The 22,517-nt window shown below is 39.1% G+C and overlaps 1 protein-coding gene across 2 annotated transcripts in view; it reads right to left on the bottom strand.

Moving 5' to 3' along the window:
* LOC108431404 (cadherin-10-like) overlaps positions 1-22,517 on the bottom strand; it is a 140,210-nt gene that overhangs the window by 89,210 nt on the left and 28,483 nt on the right. The window contains exon 2 of one of the 2 annotated variants that reach the window (XM_037544317.1): positions 16,989-17,099. The exons of the other annotated variant lie outside the window; for it this stretch is intronic. The gene's annotated coding sequence lies outside the window, so the exon portion shown is untranslated. The remainder of the gene's footprint in view (positions 1-16,988; positions 17,100-22,517) is intronic. 2 annotated transcript variants of the gene reach the window in all.

Genomic DNA, 22,517 nt, shown 5'->3' with positions numbered 1-22,517 from the left:
CCAACATAATTCAAATTATTGTTCTCTTTAACATTCAGTGCATTTTTTAATTGCTTCACCTCTATTTTTAACCATTCTTCTGCATAGTTTTCTAACCCATGGTTCAAAAATGTGTGCAATAACTTAATTTTAGGCTATATACAAACAAAATATCTAAAACTAATGAATTAGTTATACAAATGCAACCTCTGAATGCCATTTGACTATAATAAAGATTTTCAGTCAGGCAAAGAATTCTGGGGTTTAGGCAAACAAAACAAGGAAACCACAGTACATGAGATCTACACAGGTAGCTGGTTTCCTTGGTTCTCATATGGCTGTTATGTTAGCAGGGTAAATGCGAGCTATAGGGCAAAAATTCCGCAGACAACAATAATTTTTCTAAACTGTACAAAAGCATCTAGTTTTAGTTTAGTTTTGATTGTTGTAACTGTAAAATGTAGCAACAGTAGAATGTAGAAAGTGGAGTGGTGGGATTTCTACATCTAGGGTGAAACTTGCGCTCTTCCGCATACAACGCCTCTGGAGAACAAAGGAATTTTTGAATGTTTACAAGCATAAGCCTATGCTAAATGTCTCCAGTGGCTTTCCAGCCTGTGACGCTCAAGGCGAATTCAATTACATTAACTTTTAGCCTAGCAACAATGGACCCCTATAATGGACCTTTATTGCCCCTTAACTATTACTCAAGAAGCCGTTCTTTCTGCCAAAGCACTTAAACACATTTACTCCCGCGCCACTGTCTTCAAAGATTACTGTAGGACATTTAAGGTCTGTCACTGATGAATACATTTGCATGGTGTATGAAAATATCCAGACTACAACAACTCAACTTGGTCACAGTTCGTTTAAAACTAAGCCTTCAGTAGTGGAACCAAAGCCTGAAGAACCTTGTGAGCATCTCCGTAAGCAGTATTTTAAGCCAACAAATGCAAATTCCCAGTACGAAGACTGTGTCACTTATTTAAGACCCTATATGTCCAAAAGTATGTGGACAACCCATCTAATTATTGAGTTTCACATTCATTGCTAACATCTGACAAGCGCTGACAGGACAGCCACCTTTGCTACAAAAAAGCTCATGAAATTTCTGCCCTGGTCAACTAAAAGTGCCATTATCGTGTAATGGAAGCGTCTACAAGCAACAGCAGCTCAGCCATGAAGCAGCAGACCACACAAACTCTCAGAGAAGCACTAGGGCATAAAAATCATCTGTCTTCTGTTCTATCACTCACTACAGCGTTCCAAACTGTCTCTGGAAGCAACATCAGAACAAGAACTGTGTGTCAAGAGCATCATGAAATGGGTTTGCATGGCCAGCTGCACACAAGCCTAAGATCACTCTGGAATAGTGGAAACGTGTTCTCTGGGGTGATGAATCACACTTCACTATCTGATAGTCCAGATGATGGATAAATCAGGGTTTGGCAGATGCCAGGAGAACACTATCTACCGGAATGCCACCATTAAAATTTGGTAGAGATGGGAGTGAAAGGTAATGTTAATCCTACAGCACAGAAAGACATTTAAGACAATTATATGCGTTCAATTTGTGGCGTCGGTTTGAGGAAGGTCCCTTTCTTGTGCCAGCATGACTGCTCCCCTATGCACAAAGAGAGGTCCATGAAGACATGGTTTGGCGAGTTTAACGTGGCGGAACTTGCATGGCGTCCACCCCACTGAACACCTTAGGGATGAACTGGAAAATCGATTGCGAACTAGGCCAATGCCTGATGTTGGACCTCCCAAATACTTTTCGACTGAATGGCCACAAATTCCCACACATTCCAACAGTTTCTTCTTCATAAAAGCAGTGCATGGAGGATCTAGCTTAGAATCTCATTTCCACTGGTGAGCTCACTGCCCACTGTGATAGAATGAGAATGCTAGGTTATTACAATCGGCACAGAACAGGTAGAGTAAAGTGTTTCATTCAGGTTAGAAAGCTGCTGAGCTCGTTTGATGCCTATATACGCAGCAGGGAGCAAGACAGCTCATTTAGTACTAAGATATACTCATTAACGTTCAACAGCTTATTTGCTGTTATTACTCCGTGTTGTATTACTTCTATTTGAATGACAAATACTAGGGCCAAATAAAATACTGTATTTTTAGTACTAAAACGTCTCTGTTCTTCTTAGTAAAGATTAAGCTAATAAATAAGTACTGAAAACCTTAGGATAAAAAGCAAAACTCGGCTCATGTTGAGGCCATTTTTTACATTCTGCTCTTCCCTTGAGGAGGTAAGCAAGCGTAAAGAGTGTGTAATCACTCTTGAACAGGAGAAAGTGGCTTGCAGGCTTGTCACATCCTGCATGCTCTGCTTCATTCACTCCTTCAGCCAGAAGAATTTAAAGTAGTGGGCCCATGGCAGTTTCTGAGCTTCTAATTTCTTGAGGATTGTATCGCTGTGACATTAAAGGAATGGTTTGGCAAAAAATCTAATTTACTCAGTTTTCCTCTCACTCCAGATGCAGTCTTTGACCGAAGACATGTTTGGTGTCCAACATTTCTTCTTTGGTTCAGTGCTATGAGTAGATATGAGGCTAACAATGTTAACAAACACTTCAAGTCAAACGTCACACAAAACTCCAAATACTTGCCCAAAACTTCTCTCAAAACCCTCAAACCACATCCAGGTCTTCAGTAAGGTCACGACATGTCAATGTGGTTTAAGACACATTTTTATCTTAACAAAGCAGGAGCGCACGTTAATACAGTCTGAACGCTGAAACTAAATGATTACACAAGTAGAACCGGGTGTGATCCTGCTTGTTTTGACTGGAAAACTGCACCCACACCAGCCCGTCGTGACTAATGCTGCTTTCAAGTGTACGTGGGGTGGATGCTGTCTCTAAAGGATGCAGTCATTCACTCAACGTCATGTTCAGGTGGGTTATGTGAGAGCAATGAGGTTTTGAAATAGGTGTTTAGTAGCTGGGATCTATCAGGTTTGTCCTAATCTACATGAAGCAGAAAGAAGAATGAACAAAACTTCACCGTGTAGCTGAAAGCAACACGCAGCCACTTCACACAACAAGCATCGTCCTGAATTCCGACTTCCCCGCAGAGTCCGAACCTCCTGCGCATGGACGAACGTCGCACATATAGACTGGAAATGATACTTGTCATTTTTGTTGCTGTTCTGTTTCTAAACATATATCTTCCGTTTTGAAAACTCAAGATTAACAGTTATTTCTGAAAAGAAACAATGGTGAATGTGATCTGTAGCGTCCAGACACCTCAATGACGAGTGTGCTCTCAAAAGGAGGTCGAACGCACGCTTTTCACACATCCGTAATTGAGACAGTGGAAGCAGTGGGAGCATTTACGAATGAGAACACAGTCCTCCTTTATTATGTGTCTGATGCAGAGGACTCAGAATTTATGTCTTTATCAAAGTGTTCGCTTTATTTTTCCACAAAAAAATGTTGCCTGTTTGGTGGAGCAATTTATCAGCAGTTCCTTCTAAGAAGAGCAAGCTTGACAAGGTGAGCTACTAACGCTGCTGTTTCAACACTGGATGGGCGAACAGTAAAAAAAAGAAAGAGCGTTATGTAACAAAGAAACATTACGTTAGCTACGGTTATGTAGATGAACTGAATGGACGTGCAGTGTTCTATGGGCCAATCGTGTTGATCGGTATGTTTTGACACTTTTTCACAGTAAATGTTAGGGATGTTACTGCCATGTCAGTTACAATGCAAAACAACTTTAAAATTAGGATGCAGAAGTAAAGCCTTTTTTTAAGAGCCCATTGTCCATCAGTCATCAACAGCCCAGTCTAACAACAGTCCTAGCACACAGGCTTTATACCGTGTGTCTCTTCTGCAGCTTTGGGTGCATCTGCTAAGGAAGATGTCAAGACAATGGACATTCTGTTGTAAACACACAGAAGTAGCTGTTTGCAAAGTCAGGACACGCCTACAAAAGACAATCTGTTATAAGCTAAATATAAGCACATGATATTATAAGCTAAATATAAGCACATGATATTATAAGCTAAATATAAGCACATGATATTATAAGCTAAATATAAGCACATGATATTATAAGCTAAATATAAGCACATGATCAGCTATGCGTATATATATATCTGATGAAAATCTTCCTTTACATGCCCACGACAAGTAATGCGATGCAGAATGATGCGCATGTGTGGAGCAGCGCTTAGAGTGAATGTTACCATGGCAGCGAACATCACGTGATGTCCAGTCAGCGTGAGATGAGTTTCCAGTTGGCACGCTACTGTTTTTAATAGCTTTAAACTGACATCAGACTCAGAAAAACGTCCTTCACATGCACTTATAAAGGAAGCGGCGAGAGGAAGACGTCGTGTTCTGAGACACATAAGCTGGACGTCCGTGCCACCGCTGTCTTTTAAAGCTTAGAGCATGAACTTCGTCTCCTCTGCAGACCAGTTTCTGCTCCGCCGTGTCGACCGGTATAAACTCTCACTGTGACGTGCCGCGCATGCGCAGAATGTACCTACACGTTCTGATTGGAGTGTAATCGGATTCAGGCGTTTACACGGATATTATTCTTCTATTTAACGGAATATTTACAGGTTTACCCACCTCCGATTCGGACCTGACTATTCCGATTACATGGTTTACATGGACGTATTCTATTCCGATCGAGCTCTTAGTCGGATTATTAACGGATTATTAGCCTGCATGTAATCGGGGCTAGTGAGCCCCGTTTACATGCTGTTTACAGTGCTGTCGCTCTGTGGTATGACACTACATGTCTTTAATGAAGTCCAACTTTGTGTAATTTATTTTTGTTTGCGCAGGACTGTGAAGCCCTATAGGCTGTCACTGAATACAGTACAACTGAAGTTTTATTTAGCTTTTATCTTCTTTTGTTACGCATATCTGAACTGAGACACAGTAGGATGTGACTATATGTCTTATATTTGACACTGCAGCTCCCTAATCTGGTACAAATCCAATTTTGTTATGTAGGTTCAGTATTACTATTACTTCAGTATGTGAGTGAATAAAACTCCCTTACATTTTTCTCTTGTCCCAGCAGTTTTTAACATAAGTCCATTTAGCATAAAATGTGTTCACCGTTTTAATTGTAACATTTCACTTAAAATTCTTTATTTTCTATAACATTTACACAAATTATTTTTTTAAAAATGCGATTAATCGTGATAAACTATATGAAATTCTGAGATTAATCGCGATTACATTTTTTAATAGTTTGACAGCCCTAAAAAAAAAATTCTCAGTGACTATTAACTTTTAGTGTTTGTTAGAAACACCTCGTAGTTCCAGTTTAAGCCTAAAGAAGCTACATTTTCACATCAAGCATGTCTTGGCTGATTGACTTCTGGGTCAAGTGGGGTTAATGGTGTCAGACTTTTGGCTGTTCAAAAGATTTTGGCCTAAAATGTTCTATTATGTTCATCCATACATTGCAGAGAGATACACACAGGTTGTTGTTAGGCAAAACAGTCCTCTAAAAAAATATTTTCTCAGATTTCCCGCTATTATATCATCATAAACATTACATATAAAAATTCAGAAGACACATGTAGGTTCACTGCTTGTTTTGGAGGATAAATAATAATAATAACAGCTATATCGGTGTTGTAGACGTGGCGACCCTTGGTTCCTATCACCACCGCTGTAAAGAAACTGGAGTCTGTAACTACCTCTGTATTTAACCCTTTCACATCAAATCACTCTGAATGTCTTTGTTTCCACTGCCATGATGGAATTATGTAAAACCTAAAAAAGAAATGGCGGAATTCCCCTTAAACTTTCTCACTGAAACAGCAGCTGCTTACAAGCCGACAGTTGAATTCACACTTTAACAAGATTACAAAAGAGTACAAAACACATTTATACAAACACAATTAACCTTTAATGTGCACAGCATACATCGACTGGGGTGTTCCTGTTATAATGTGTCACACATCTGATGCTCCAGAGCTCGCTGCAAACTCCATTACCCAGCATTCTCGCCTGAATGCACCCAAAATTACCAAATAAATCACCATGTTTCACAAGCTCCCTCTCCGGCCCAACTCTCATTACAACTCGCAGAGCCATCACTCAAAACAGCCCCAACTCACTCCCTTCTCACACACACACACACACACACACACACACACACACACACACACACACACACACACACACACATGGCTAAAACTGTCCTAGTTTACAGTTCTCTCACTATGATCCTGAGTGCTATATATCGGTTTTTACTGGCCTACACTTTCTCACTTACTGACCCTGCAGCGCATTTAGAGTACTTCAGTGATAAAGAAAAAGAGTCTAATTATAAACCTCCACCAATCTCTTACTATATATATATATATAGTAGTGTGGAAAAGTGTTTGCCCCTTTCTTGATTTCTTATTCTTTTGCATGTTTGTCAAACTTGTTTCAGATGTTTCAGATCACCAAACAAATTTAAATATTCAACAAAGACAAGTAAACACATAATGCAGTTTATAAATGAAGTTCTTCATTATTAAAGGAAAAAGAAATCCAAACCTACAGGGCCCTGTGTGAAAAAAAGGATTGTCCCCATTAAAACTGTGGTTTATCACATCTTTGGAAAACTTTCAATTTCCCAAGCCACACCCAGGCCTCATTACTGCCACACCTGTTCTCAATCAAGAAATCAAGAAAAAAGATAGACTGTCTCAAATTAAAATAAACAACATTAAATATTTGGTTGATTAACTGCATCAAGCCAGTGACCCACTGACATCACCTAACTGTTGCTTTTTTTTTTTTTTACACAAGCTTCTTCCAAGTTGCTGTTTGTTTTGGGCGGGTGTCTTCCTTCAGTCTCCTGAAATCACTTAAATAGGACCAGCCTGACAAAGTGAAGTGGACCAAAAGATCCTCAAAAGCTAGACGTCAAGCTGCGATCCAAAGAAATTCAGGAACAAATGAGAAACACAGTAATTGAGATTTATCAGTCTGGAAAAGGTTATAAAGCCATTTCTAAAGCTTTGGGACTCCAGCGAACCACAGTGAGAGCCATTACCTACAAATGGAGAAAACATGGAACAGTGGTGAAGCTTCCCAGGAGTGGCCGGCCGACCATAATTACCCCGAGAGTGCAGTGACAATTTATCCAAGAGGTCACAAAAGACCTCACAACAACATCCAAAGAACTGCAGGCCTCACTTGCCTCAGTTAAGGTCAGTGCTCATGGTTCCATCATAAGAAAGAGACTGGGTAAAAACAACATTAAATATTTGGTTGATTATCTCTTGCCTGCAACAACTGCATCAAGCCAGTGACCCACTGACATCACCAAACTGTTGCTTTCTTCCTTTGTGATGCTTTTTTAAGTTTTTACCCAAGTTGCTGTTTGTTTTGGGCAGTTGTCTTCCTTCAGTCTCCTCTTAGTTAGATCTGGATTGACTTGGCCAGTCTAAAACCCTCAATTTTCACCCCTGATGAAGTCCTTTGTGGTGTTATCAGTGTGTTTTGGGTCACTGTCCTGCTGCATGATAAAGTTTCTCCCAATTAAATTGGATGCATTTCTCTGCAAAATGGGACAGAACGTTTATATAGCCTTCTGTATTTAGTCTGCTGCCTCCACTATGAGTTACATCATCAATGAAGATTAGCAAGCCTGTTCCAGAAGCAGCCATGTAAGCCCAAGCCATGACACTACCTCTACCATGCTTGAGGATAAGCCTGCATGTTTTGGATCATGAGTAGATCCTTTCTTTCTCCACATTCTGGACCTCCTAACACTTTGGTAGAGGTTACTTTTTGTCTCATCTGTAAATTCCAAACTGGCCATCTGATTTTTACTGCTGATCAGTGGTTTACATTTTGTGGTATGACCTCTATATTTCTGCTCTCAAAGTCGTCTTGGAACGGTGGATAGTGATACCTTCACTGTGGAGGCCTTGTAGAGGCTGTTGGTGATGTGACTGTTGTTCTGGGGTTTTTCTTCACAGTTCTCACAGTGTTTCTGTCATCAGCTGCTGCTGTTTTCCTTGGCTGAGTTGTTCAGTGTCTGGTTGTTAGTTCACCAGTGGATTCTTCCTTTTTCAGGACATTCAAAATTGTTGTATTGGGTAGGCCCAAAGCTTGTGCAACGGTTTTGATCAATGTTCCCTTTACTTTGATGTACTATTTCAATCCAAACTGTAACTATTCCAATCATGAATAGTTACAGCCAATTCTGATACTGATGCCTTTTATAGAAATTGGTTCACTGATTTCTTTTTTATCACATTAAGTAGGCTAAAAGACGATATGAAACATTCTAGCACATTTCCAGTACTTTTATTTAGCCAAAGTCACAATATAAATTAACATTATTTGCTTATTAACAGGCATAACTGGCTTTTTACATTTATAAATGAAAATCTGTCTATTTGATTGACATAAATAAAGTGCTACATCAAAAGCAAAAGGCAACTGGCTTTTCAGTAGAATGAGTAATGCGTAATTATGCTAGATTTTAGTGCAGGATTTAATTACAGCATGAGCACACTTACCTGGCTAATATTTCAAACTGTAAAATTGCAACACGGATCACACACACACACACACACACACACACACACACACACACACACACACACACACATTTTCCAAGCCGATTATCCTTTTGGGTCGCGGGGGGATGCCGGAGCCTATCCCAGTGGTCATTGCGCAGAAGGCAGGAAATACCCTGGACAGGTGCAACATGGATCGGCCAAAATCAAAATAATAAATGGGTCGATTGCTAATCGCATGTTTGGTACGATTCCTATCTTGACTGATTCCAAAGATGCACCCCAATAGGTGCCTATATGCAAGAATAATTTTCTAATTTATTCATTTTCTAATGTAAACCAGAACAGCAGGGCACAAGAAACTATTTTGCTTTTAGTTGTAAAAACAATGAAGCATGGAGGATTTTTAAATTGCTCTAGGTTATTCCTGTTTTTTCTCTGGGTTTCTAAAAGAGTTGTTCCAAAAATGTAGGAAAATAAACACAGCCCTGCTCCCCTCTAACACACACACACACACACACACACACACACACACACACACACACCTCTCTCAAGCCAGTGTCCTCACACTAATTGCAATGTAAATGAGGTTATCTCCCCATGTGGCAGCAAACCCAGGCATAATACCTCTCCTCCTAATCGCCCCAGTGACCACACCCCCCGCCAACCCTCCCCACTTCACACACACACACACACACACACACACACACACACACACACACACAACAACACCTGGCACAGTTCACTCCGGCTGCAACAGAGTCATTCTAGAAATACCACTGGACAACTGTGACCATAAATATTAAAACTCAATCAAAAACAAGGAAAGAAAACACTTCTACGGTAATCCTAATTTCTGATAGCGTAATTATGGGAGTCTAATATGTTGGCAACATTTTTCTCATTTATGTTATGGATTAAATGCAGACATTCAAAGCATGTATACAACATCCCATGTTTTATTCAAAGCTTGCGACAGACACAGCAGCAATAATTTAACCTTGTAAGGGTTTTGCAGTGACTCAGTCCAGGCATAGAGCTGTCACCACTGTTTTCCATTTCTGCCAACTGAAACGTATTGGTCAGGCTTCCACTTGTGTCCAGTGAAGTAACTAGGACTTCCAGAAAGACCTTGGCTTTTCTCACAAAATTGGTCCCACCCACTGAAAAGATGTGATATGTTGATTGGACTTTCAGCTCCTAATTAAGTTGGTGGATAATCTGACACACTAGGCCTTCAGTCGAGTAAGAGAGCTCACTTGGCTGCATCTACCAAGATATCACAGAAAAAACCCATCCTCATTTTCCACTGGATGTTTCAAGAACCTCACCTTACCTTTGTGATTCCGACTTAAGTTTAAAGAAAAAAAATAAGAGTCTAAGAACCACATTGTTATAATGTTTCCAAAGTTAAAATATAACAATGATGGTTATATTAAATATGCAGAAACCACAGATATGAACTGTTTTACATAACAAGCACCTGTTCTAAACTTATGCATATATTAAGTTTATGCTATGTATTTTTTTTTTTACATCAAAGCAAACACAAAAAGTCAGACACACAGACTCAAACCTGTTAATACATAAATCAGTATGTAACTAATTATGTAATTACATTTAAATAGAAAAGCAAAATGGCAGTAAAAGCTCTAGACTTCTGGCCAATAAACACGTTTGAGTTGTCTTGCTTTCTATAGTTCACAATAACCAGATGCCAGACTCCAAGATTGTTTTTCCTCTTCCTGGCTACCCATGTGACAATTACCCAGCAAGACTTGTGGGAAAGCACATTTTCATTTGAGCATCTATTGACAATAACAGCAGGTCAGCAATAAAGCTACAAACGCAATTGTCACGCAACACTAAATAATTCATGGAGCTAAAACAAAGCCATCACAGTCCGCATGTATGGCTCTTATGACAGCCCATACAGAAAAATGTAATTCAGGAAAGAGAGTAATGAGATTTCCAGGAAGACGACAATAAAATGAAAAAGAAAACAAACTCAGCGGTATTAAGAAACAAAATAAAAAACACCTTCACTTGAGCACCCACAATACAGCAAATACTAATTGTATTTGCTTACGTCGACATACAGGCATATCCTTTAACTTGCTTAATTGAAAACTTGAATATTGCATGTTCAATTTACCCAATAATCATATGCTGGCTTAAATGGCCAATGGTCCGATGGCCCACAGAGCTCAATTTAAAATCCCATGATCATTACTGCTCAGCAGCACTAACGTCTGGCTATATATACACACAATACAACCTGCAAGTAATTGGACAATGATGCAATCTTTGTTGTGGCTCTAAACCCGACCACACTGGAGTTAAAATTAAGCAAAAGATAAGAGCTTAAAGCATGGAATGTCTGCTTTAATTCAAGAATATTTACATCAGGTGAAATATTTCAGGGTAATTGGACAGTTGGCTGCTCACATGTGTTTTGGCCACTTGTGTGTCATTGCATCACTGGCTGCACCTAAAAGGCAAAAAAAAATGTTGTAGATGTCACATTTGCATCTGGTGTCTGCTGTTGTGTCCAAATGTCTACTCCAATAAAGAGCACCATCATGAAGTGGAAAAATCTGAATAAATCCATCTGAGACATAGCCAAACATTAAGCTCACATCAAATTCCACTGTTTGCTGCACTGCTGAGAAGCAAGAAAACACTGGTGAGATTAGCAATGGCAAAACAACCAGCAAGACCACTGACCCACAGCAGTGGACGACTGAAAAATACATTCAATCATGAAGAAAAACTGTTGGCAGGCCCAGAGCCCTGGCCAGCATGTGTCAAAAGATGACCATTAAGAAAAGAATACTTGCTAGCTCTTAGACACATGACGCCAGCCTCCACATCTTTTCAACCTGCCCCAGCAATGCTGTTTTGCAGATACCAACAACAGGCCACTCCATACACTGCATTCGTTTTCAGAAACTGCCTACATTTAGAGGTCAAAATCAATCTCAAATCAGATCTGGATGAATACAAAGGATCGCAATGTTACAATAGATTGTAGTTTTTGTAAAAGGATTTTGTAATAAATATCTAAGTGTTTGGCTAAGCAGTTCACCAGCTACAACTGTTTCAACACTGTTAGCTATCTAATGTTGTAGTCTACACCCTTAGCTACTATAGCAGAGGTCACTAATAGGCAGACCGTGGTCCAAGTCTGGACCCAGACGCTGTCCTATGCGGACCTGGACCTATAACCAAAAAACTTTGGAGAATTATTTAATTTTGACGGGGTGGTTTTATTTTAATCAGTGTAGCTTTTCTAGCCTTTATGGTAGATTTAGCGGCTTGAGAGATTCACAGACCAATCGAATGGCTTGTAAATATCATGTGATGCCACTCAGCCAATCAGATCTGTGCATTACGATAAGCGCTGAGACTGGAGTGAGTGATGCCACACGGGAGGGACGAGGCGAGAAACAGCAGTCAGAGAAGAAAGTGAGTCAGAGGGAAGTTGTTTCATATGGTGTGATCTAAAAAGAGAAAACTAACAGTAAGTGTTATTGAAACATTATTGGATTGGACTTTATTTGACTTGATATTCAGTTGTTGACTGAGTAAGATGTTGATATTCTACTAGGCTGCTTCAGTTTACAGTATATGGTACTGAACCATAATGCAAGTTAGACGCTAAGATGATGTTCAAAACCTTTGCTTGAGGAAATTTTCTCAAACTGGGCCTTACTGAGTTGTAATTAAATACTCCTGTATTATAGCATGGCTAGTTTCCTAACATCACTGCCTCTGTTATACTCACTATTAGGGTTGGGCCATCTCCACTTTTTTCATGCCTTCAAACCATCTCCAAATTTTATCACACTATACAATTGAGTGATGTGTTGGAGAGTCAGAAAGGCAAAGTTAAACCTGTTTTATGGTGTTTACATCTGTACCATACTGGCTAACCAAACATTAGCTTAACAATTAAGCTACAGGTCCAGTTAGCGTTACCCGAGACAGTACATGCTCGATTCTGACTAAAAGATACAAATGTCGACAATAAAAACTCATTTCTAAGCCAAATGACTGATGCTTAGTAACATAACACCAAAATCAAACCCTTTCTCTGGTTTGGACCAGTAGCACGTTAGTTTACCCCATAAATTCCTAGGTTTATTACATACTAAATCTTATTATTCGGTAACTACACTTACTCTTATACTTAGGTGATAGACGTATGTAAACGTTGGGCCCGCTGTTTGGCCCTGGCTATTTCAGGAGTTGAGCTAACGAAACCTTAGTTAGCCAGGCGTTTTGCGTTTTGTGGTGTGTGCAGCTCTAAGCTGTTGTTTACAGTTTGCCTTAGGTATTTTCTGCTCCTGATTTAGCAGCACATCAGATGGAAAAAGAAACCATAACCAGCATGACACAGCAGTGGGAACCAAAAGACCCTACTGTGGAAAAAAGGCCTTTGAGGTCGACAGCATCTGTGAAGCAATTAGAGGGTGCTTCATTTTTAGATGGGAATGCATACGACTTCTTTCAGGCAAATCAATGAAGTAATGAGTAGTGAGATTACTTTTCCAGAAAGTAATAACTAAAGTAATCCCATTTCAGTTTGAGCGATGTAATTAGTAAACTGTAATAGATTACATTTCGTGAGTAAGTGCCAGGGCCGCTGTCTGGGCATGTAAAGATCTGCGGCTCATGCTGTAAACAGGAACATTTTATTTGTAGTTTTTATTTATTTTAGAAGCTGAACAATCATTTCATAAAATTCAAGTGGCAGATTCTTTAGGGACACTTGAAAAACTCGTGTGTGTGTGTGTGTGTGTGTGTGTGTGTGTGTGCGTATTTCAAATAATGACTTTTGCCATATTTAACATACATTCTGTTAACTTACTCTTACGTATTCAATGATCTTTGAAACAGACAGTTTGGTTACTTTTTAGTTTAGTTATTTATGTCGAGTTGCAAGCTAAAATTAATATTGTTTTATGGTGGAGTGGATCTTTTTTTTTTTTTAGAGATTTTAGGCACTAAGGCATTTTCTCCCTGGCGCTCTCTCTCTCTCTCCCTCTCACTCACACACTCAATATCATGCCTTGCTCTCTTTCTGTGCCATGCTCTCTGGGTTTGAGGAGTGTTTGAATGCAACCCTGAAGGAAACCATGGATGATGAGAATGATGTGCAAACAAGCCGGGGTGAAATGTGTGAAATGTTAACATTATAAGGTTCGGGGCTGGTTGAAATTTTTTCAGGTTATAGCTATGGAAGCCCAGGCCAGGCAATGCTCCCAGTAAGTACCCCAACACTTATGTTGCAGTTTTACAAAAGAACCCTGGCAGACAGCTGCCAGTATTTTCCATTTCTAACAGGTGACTAAAAATTGGTTTGACAGCTGCTTTCATTAAAAGCAGGAGACGTGTCAAGGACTTCCAGAACACCAGAAGAAGTGATTTTTTCTCTCAAAACTGATCCCACCAAAAAGTGATTGGTTGGTTCCACTCTCACTTCCTAATTATGTTGGTAAGACTTTATATTTAGTTCCTAAATGTCTAACCAATGAGAGAACCTGCTTGGCTGTATGTACCTAATATTTACCTGTATGTAAAAAATTCAGACTGGACAACTTTCTAAATTTTGGGCACTTCAAGATTTTACAGGATGATTCTATTAGAATTACACACCGATTTTTAGTTGCTAGAAATCATTAGTCCAGGAAGGCCCTGAAGGTTTGCAGCACAGTCAGGTCAACTGGCTGGTACCACTACAGACAAACAGTCCTTCTTATGCAGAAAGCAAGGGCAGTTCTTGAACTCTCAGACAGCTGTAGCATCACCAGGATTCAAACCTTTTAGTAAGCTGAGCCACTCAGAGGGTTTACCACAACACACAAAGCACTGGTAAGCATAAGCACAGAAAGATCAGGTTACAGCTTGCTATAAAATTATAAATCCTGCAGAATTATGGACCAAATTCTTAAAAGGTTTTGATATTAAGATGTAGCTGTATCAGAACGATGCAATGAAAAGAAGTGGGAAAATGAGAGAAAGAAAGACGGAGGCACTGGTATGGCTGGCCAGCAGTGGAACCGGATCACTCATCTTTCTATAGGATGAAACTGCCTCACTCATCTTTATTGGAAATATGACTGCTGACGGCAGCAGCAGGTGAAATCTGAGTGAACCGAAACATCTTAACTGCTCAGATCCAACCAAACGCATCAAAAGTCAATGGGCTGTGTTTGACCTTGCAGCAGTACAATGACCCAAAACATACCGCTAAAGCAGCTGTGAAGTTTTTTAGTTCCAGAAAGTGGAATGATCTTGGCTGGCCAGTCACCCGGCCTGAATCCCACTGAGCATGCATTTCGCTTACTGAAGGCAAAAAGGCCCTGAAACAAGCAGGAAGTGAAAATGGCAGCATTACAGGCCTGACAGAGCATCGGCAGAGAAGATAGCCTGCATCTGTGTGTAGGGGTCACAGAATTCAGGCAGGAACACGGCTACTCTGGTGTTAACTGACGTTTTCGTTCTTGTTCACTTCCCCTAAAATGTGACAGAGCCCAGAGCTGTGTTCATAATTGGTTTGGTAGGTGTTAGTCACACAAGCAATAGAGGGACCTAAGTGGTGTTCTAGGGGTTTAAACGCCCCCTTTCATTGTTCTGAATGCTCTGAGAAGGTTAAATGTCATTAGGATGTGCTAACATGGTCACTTTTGTATCCGTCCCAAAACATATTGATACACTTTGTTGATTTGTACTGCTGCCTACCTTGTCTAGCCTAATTGGATTTGTTTTTAACTGACGGCAACTTTTCTGTAGTTATTTGAAAAAACATTTCATTCACAAGCAATGCAAGATCGCAGCAGCGGAGGAAAGGTCACAGTCACAAGCAATATTTATCAGTTTCGCTGACCAATATTTGTTTAAAGTTAAAAAGATAGTCATTCGTTTCTCCTCCAATTCACTCAGCATTTGAGCCCCGTCGAGGTCTGACTGCTTTCTCACTTCACTAGCAGTCCAGTTCCACATCCTCCAAATCGTTACAGTTAAAATAGCATTACTGAACATAACTTACATAACTGATCACAATCACTTCTGTGGCACAGCCTAGCAACATTATACCAACATTATAACAACATTATCGATTCAGCTAAAAGTAGTGTGCACTTTTCCCACATGCTCCCATGCACTTAGGCCATAAGTTGTAACAGTCACTAAAATAACTTGGTAAATTTATGCAAAGAATTATTGACAGTTTATGAAAACAATTACATTTGTAATAGTTCTATATTGTTTAAAACAAACAAGCTTTCCAACCTAAAGTCATAGTAACAAAAAGTATACATAGTAACATAGTGACAAAAGTATTCGCTCATCTGCCTTCACACGCATATGAACTTGAATGACATCCCATTCTTAATCCATAGGGTTTAACATGATGTCGGACCACCCTTTGCAGCTATAACAGTTTCAACTCTTCTGGGAAGGCTTTCCACAAGGTTTAAGAGTGTGTTTATGGGAATTTTTGACGGTTATTCCAGAAGCACATTTGTGAGGTCAGACGGTGATGTTGGACGAGAAGGCCTGGCTCACAGTCTCTGCTCTAATTCATCCCAAAGGTGCTCTGTCAGGTTGAGGTCAGGACTCTGTGCAGGCCACTCAAGTTCTTCCACACCAAACTCGCTCATCCGTGTCTTTATGGACCTTGTTTTGTGCACTGGTGTGCAGTCATGTTGGAACAAGAAGGGGCCGTCCCCAAACTATTCCCACAGTCTCTGCTGAAGCACTGGAACTAAGGGGCCGAGCCCAACTCCTGAAATACAACCCCACATCATGATCCCCCCTCCACTAAACTTTACATTTGGCACAATGCAGTTAGACAAGTACCATTCTCCTGGCAACCGCCACAACCAGACTCGTCCATCAGATTGCCAGATGGAGAAGCGTGATTGGTCACTCCAGAGAACACGTCTCCACTGCTAGTCCAGTGGCAGCGTTTTACACCACTACATTCGATGCTTTCCACTGCGCTTGGTGATGTAAAGCTTGGATGCAGCTGCTCGGCCATGGAAACCCATTCCATGAAGCTCTCTACACTGTTCTTGAGCTAATCTGAAGGCCACATGAAGTTTGGAGGTCTGTAGCGATTGACTCTGCAGAAAGTTGGCAACCTCTGCGCACTATGCGCCTCAGCATCTGCTGACCACGCTCTATAATTTTATGTGGCCGACCACAACGTGGCTGAGTTGCTGTCGTTCCCAATCACTTCCACTTTGTTATAATCCCACTGACAGTTGACTGTGCAATATTTAATAGTGAGGAAATTTCATGACTGGACTGCACAGGTGGCGTCCGATCACGGCACCACGCTGGAATTCACTGAGCTCCTGAGAGCGACCCATTCTTTCTAATGTCTGTAGAAGCCGTCTGCAGGCCTAGGGGCTCGGCTTTATACACCTGTGGCCATGGAAGTGATTGGAATACCTGCATTTAATGATTTTCTAAACACGCTTACCCTTCTGGGTCATGGGGGGGTTCTGGAGCCTATGTCAGTGGTCACTGGCCAGAAGGAAGGATACACCCTGGACAGGTCACCAGCGCATCGCAGGGCAGGCATCAAAGTAGACTAGCAAAATAAAATTGATAGGAAAATTTATAAAATTGATAATTGAATGTAAGGAAAACAGACTCACTGTTTACTTTGGTTACTGGGTAAAACTGTGTTAAAAAGATACCCTCATGGTATAACGAAGAGTCTTCAGAGTGAGAAATGTCTGTCATCATTTGAAGATTATACTGTCACAGGAATAAAACTAATAGCATGTTCTACTTGAAATTGTTAAGTCATAAAACGTCAGTGTTACATTTTATCCTGTGTTATGTTCTGGTCCACTCTCCTCTTCTACATATATTTTTAAAATGACCAAATAATAAAACTACAACAAACTATGCACAGCTTTTCAAAATTAGAGAACACTAGAAAAAGTGAACAAGGACGCATTTAAAATGACCATAAAAAGACATTAAAAACAGTATTGAGTTAAAAAATGAATATAACATGAAAATGGGGAGAGTCCATTAGGCTCTGTGCAGAGCAGAGTTAGAGAGGGAGAGAGAGAGAGAGAGAGAGAGAGAGAGAGAGAGAGAGAGAGGTAGGAGAATTATTGGTATTGCACTGGCTTCAAAACTAGAATAAACTGCCATCTCATTAGATTCCCTTCTATTAAACTTCACCCACACAACTATAGTAGTGTTATTACAATCAATAGCAAACTGTAGGACCACATCAGTGGATTTGGACCGTCTGGATCAAGATAACTTAAAGCAATGTCAAGGGCGGACACCCTGCAAGCAATCTTCCTCACCAGCCGTCCAGCCAATATCAAAAATGAAAGCAGTTTTCTTTCATTACCTGTTGGCCTCATTTCTCCTCATTTGGGGTCAAGAGATACATTTTTTTTTTCTTTTTCCTTTTTCCCTCTTTTTTTCCAACAAAATCTGGACTGGGTGTCTAATGCAATAGAGATAAAAGATGCCCTACTTTACAGAAGTGACCAGGGTTATTGAAGGGGAAAATCTCATTGCAGCATCGATTTGAAGGGGGCGGAGGTGATGTGGAAACTTTGACATACTTCTTCGCAAAGTTGCGCCCCCTGACCTCAGACCTTTTCACTTTTACAAATTAGGCTACTTGTTACACCATGTTTGTTCTTTCTTTTTTCAACGGACAGGCAAAGAGGGGTTTTAACACTTTTAAACCTTCAGCTGCCCTTTAGAATGTAAGCTCAAAATCAATATCGCCCATTTCCTTTAAAGCACCCTTATAAATGGAGAAAAGGAAAAACACGGACAAAACCAGTGAAGCAACACACAGTAAAGTGACCAGAAGGCACGATATCAATATAGCGCATCCAAATAGTGTCTTAACGCTGTATTTAAACCTAAGATTTCCACTGCCTATGTTCCTGAAATGCTTCTAACGAAAATTAATAGAGTGCTTTAGGTCTCAGTGAGCTATTATGTCACACATTGCCATTCAACCAACTAGAAGACTGTCAGCTTATACAGATTTTGTAACTCCAATATAAATGCAATCGCAAAAAAAAGGCCTATATCAGGAGTCGGGAAGACAAATGATATGAAGAGCCGTTTTGTCCTTTCAACAAAAATCAAACCACCTTGGGAGCCACAACATTTCTGTTTACTCTCTTGGCTGTAAATACTGTATGTGTCAGTATGTGCTAATCTGTATAAGATACAAATAAGGCAGACTTTCCTCTGCTTTCACCTTTAGCTCAGCTACAGCCGATTTTCTTGCATCTCCTGCAGGAAACCTTTCGTCAAAAGTAAAATAGTTTCATCTAAACTGTCTCTACATTTGACTTTTCATGAGGCTGAAGTCAATTCTCATTCACCAGCTTCTTGTTCGAATGTTCACGTTCTGCCTTAAATGTTGCCTGAGGCACCAGAATGTAACTGCTGCACCATTTAAGGTGGAGCAGAACAATTTGAACAAGAAACTGACTTTAGCTTTGCGACTCTTTAGTGTTTGACAGTTTCTCCTTGCAGATTGAACACATCAGGAAACCAGAGGAGCGCTTATAAATGCAAATCAGTCCATTCATCTGTAAATTATCAATGTTTCTCTTAAATCTTTCTCTTTGCCTTTTCATAGCCACTAGGCTAGGCGAGATTGTTGTCTGTGTTGCTATGGTAACCAGCAGTCTGCATGACACCTTCAGGGTTAAAGGTTCAAGAATTAGCAATTGTAGGTTATAATAAGTCCAGCATTTAAGACCATTTATTGTTAAAATTGTGTTAAAATATCTAAAAGGTAAAAAATGTTAATAACCATGCCCTTGATATGGACCATTTAATCAAATTAATTCAAAGTGAGGATTCCCAATTACAAAACAATAATTAAAAATGATGTTATGATATATTTAAACCTAAGACATTAACTGAAATAATAATAATAGGTTAAATATATACAACCTCAAAAGGTAAGTACCATTCTCACAACTGTAAAGGGGGTTTTAGGGGTTACGGCTATATTAATTTATTATAAATTAATATAAAATTACAAATTATTATTTTCTATATATTTCACTTATTACTATCTTAATTAAGGCCTTTGGTTTAAGTAGATCAAAATATAATCCTTCTAAATATACAAAGTATGCATACCTCATTTTTTAAACTTCATCATTTTTAATGTGGACATATTTTCAGTTTCTAAGTGCTTTGCTTAAATTTTTGTTATTGATGCTGCAAACTGACGCCTATAGCCATGGTTAAAATTTTAGCAATGTAACTAAAAATTATTAGACTTTCACGTAACACCTCCCAATGTGTGTTCAGGTTGCTAATGAAGCCTCAGTGAACGTGATTTTTATTAGGGAGTGGCAAGCTCTACACCAGGGAGAGAGATAAAAAACACAGCGCAATTAATTTATAGCCTCATTAGTCTCTCTCCTCCAGCCCGCTGCACTACATAAACCCATTATCAGACAAAGGTGGCTCTCTTTATAAATGAACTGGTCAAAGTCAAGTGATGAACTCCACACATTCCTCTTCACATGTTCCCATGGACAAAGCCAAAACACCCTCCCTGTGTGCGCTCAGGGTCAAAACTGTGCTCAGCCAAGAGGCGTATACACTCTAATCCATCCCATATGGAATATTAATATCAGCCTTCTTTTAAATGTTGAAGCCAAATTAACTGGATTATATTGGACAGCCAGCCACGGATAAGGGTTTCAGCAAAATGACATTGCTTCAGTTTAGGGCTATAACAGCTGGCAGATTCAAACTGACTTCAAAGACATTGATCATGTTTGACAGATTTATAACTTCAAGGATGATTTATGTTCATGTTTTCAAAGTGTGTGTACTTCTGCCGAACTGAACATGCAGCTATGTTTCAGGGCGATCTCAATTAAGATGAAAGTAAAATAGATTTTACTGGTTTTAATGCCAATCAAACCTAACATTTCATCAGCAATACATCCAGATACATTTGACAGGGGCAGAGTCATTCAGAGTTTTTGTATTTATCTCCTTTATGTCATTAAAATCTGCCCCCCAAAGTAGTTGGTGTGCAGGCTTTGTCATAGTAAAATTAATCAGCAGGTGGAACCAGAGCTTTCTGTACAATATCACTGTATAAAAGAACCTCCATGCTGTCTTTATTGTTGGATGTACTGCATAGCGTCTGAAAACACCAGTCACAATCAAACTTTAAGCACATAATTAACTGCTATTTAAAAAAAAACTCAATTGACAATGTAATTGTGCTTTTTTTTTATTAATTGTAACATGCATATGAATCTTTGTACCAATAATGAATTAATTCAATTTATGAATCATTGGTTTTCAATTCGATTCTAAAAACAACATAGTTTTTGGTTTGCAACAGTTTGCAATGTGGTTATTTAGAAAAAGGCTTTTATCTGATAATGTATATCTGAAAATTATTTTTCATAACATTTTTACAAGACACACTTTAGGGCACCACAGCTTAATTATTATACAATTATTCTAAGTTCAATACAGCCTGCATGTTGTGTATTTTTCCAAATAGACCACGGAAGTCATGCGTCATTCTGCAGTTGGTGTTATGCCCATACAGTACTGTGAGAAAGTCTTAGGCATCCAAGACACATTTTCATCTATTTATTTGTGTAGTTTGTGTTTATTTGCTGAGAAAAGTATTAATATTTGAATAAACAAAAATTAAACAACATTAATCAATTATATATTTATTATATATATATATATATAAATCCATTATACATGTATATATATATATATATATATATATATATATATATATATATATATATATAAATAGTGATTTTCTGGATGTTAATTTGTTTGTTTAATAATTTCCAAGCCTCTCCTCGAGGAAGCCCAGTATTATATGTAGTTAAAAAGCAGCTCCTGGTTTGACCAATCAGTGCTCAGTAAATTGAGCTCATGATGTCATTGATGATATTAACGAGTCTCTGTGGCGGCTGTGAAGGTGTCAAGGAAAAATATGGACCCAAGAAATTCTTGTTACTTTTTATTGTTTTTATGTTTATTTGAATTATGAATACGACTTTATTCTAATGTATATTGTGATAAAGTCACAGCTGAGGTCAATTGTTTAAAAATTTGCTTAGATGCCTAAAACTTTCGTACAGTACTGTATATGGAACTCAGGCTTAAATTATCAATGACAAAAATATATTTTTTTTTCTAAAATCGCCCAATAATTTCCAGAACTTAACCATTTTTGTCCTGCGTACCTTTTTCTCCCATAAATCACTGGATCCTCTGAATTACAAGGTCGTTACAGTCGTAATACTAATATTTCTACATGCAAGCTAAAGCTGCTGCACATCAATTTAATGTCACTAAGCTACACAAAAATAAGGTGGCTCTTCTGGCAAATTGTCCTACTATATTTGTAGCTAGCTCCTTAAAAAAACTACAGGTAGGATGTTTTTTATAGCTTACATTGACTTTATCAAAAATACTTAATAATAAATTAAAAATACCTTAAATGGTGCAGCAGAAAATTCAAACAAGAAGCTGGAGAACATCCTTTTCAGAACGTTTCCAGCATTAAAAGGATAGTTACGATATTCTGATAGCCTAAGTCAGATTATCAAGTGGTAAGTAGTAATATTAACCCCTTAAAATACCAGGCGTATTACATACTAAGGCATACTAAGGCTTATTATTCAGTACCTACAGGGAATTCAAAGCAAATAGAAGTGGCCTGTTAAAAGCTACGTCTGTACTGAATTAACATTAAAATAACAATAAATACATTTAAAACAGTGAGTTACTATGCTGTACTAATGATATGTGCATGCTCGATAGGACTGCTTGATGGGTAGGATAAATTGTTAGCACAGGGGCTATGATAGTCATATGAGTTTGTGGTATGTCAGCGTTCCTCAAGGATGACCAAAGGGAATGAAAGATGTGAAAACACTAAGTCTGGTCATGTTGAGCAGTGTAGCCTGGGCGCAGGTCAGCTTGTGGGATACAT

The sequence above is a fragment of the Pygocentrus nattereri genome, chromosome 13 (genome assembly GCF_015220715.1).
Source record: "Pygocentrus nattereri isolate fPygNat1 chromosome 13, fPygNat1.pri, whole genome shotgun sequence".
Taxonomy (NCBI): domain Eukaryota; kingdom Metazoa; phylum Chordata; class Actinopteri; order Characiformes; family Serrasalmidae; genus Pygocentrus; species Pygocentrus nattereri.
The sequence above is the reverse complement of the archived record's forward strand: the minus strand, read 5'-3'. Positions and strand labels throughout refer to the sequence as shown.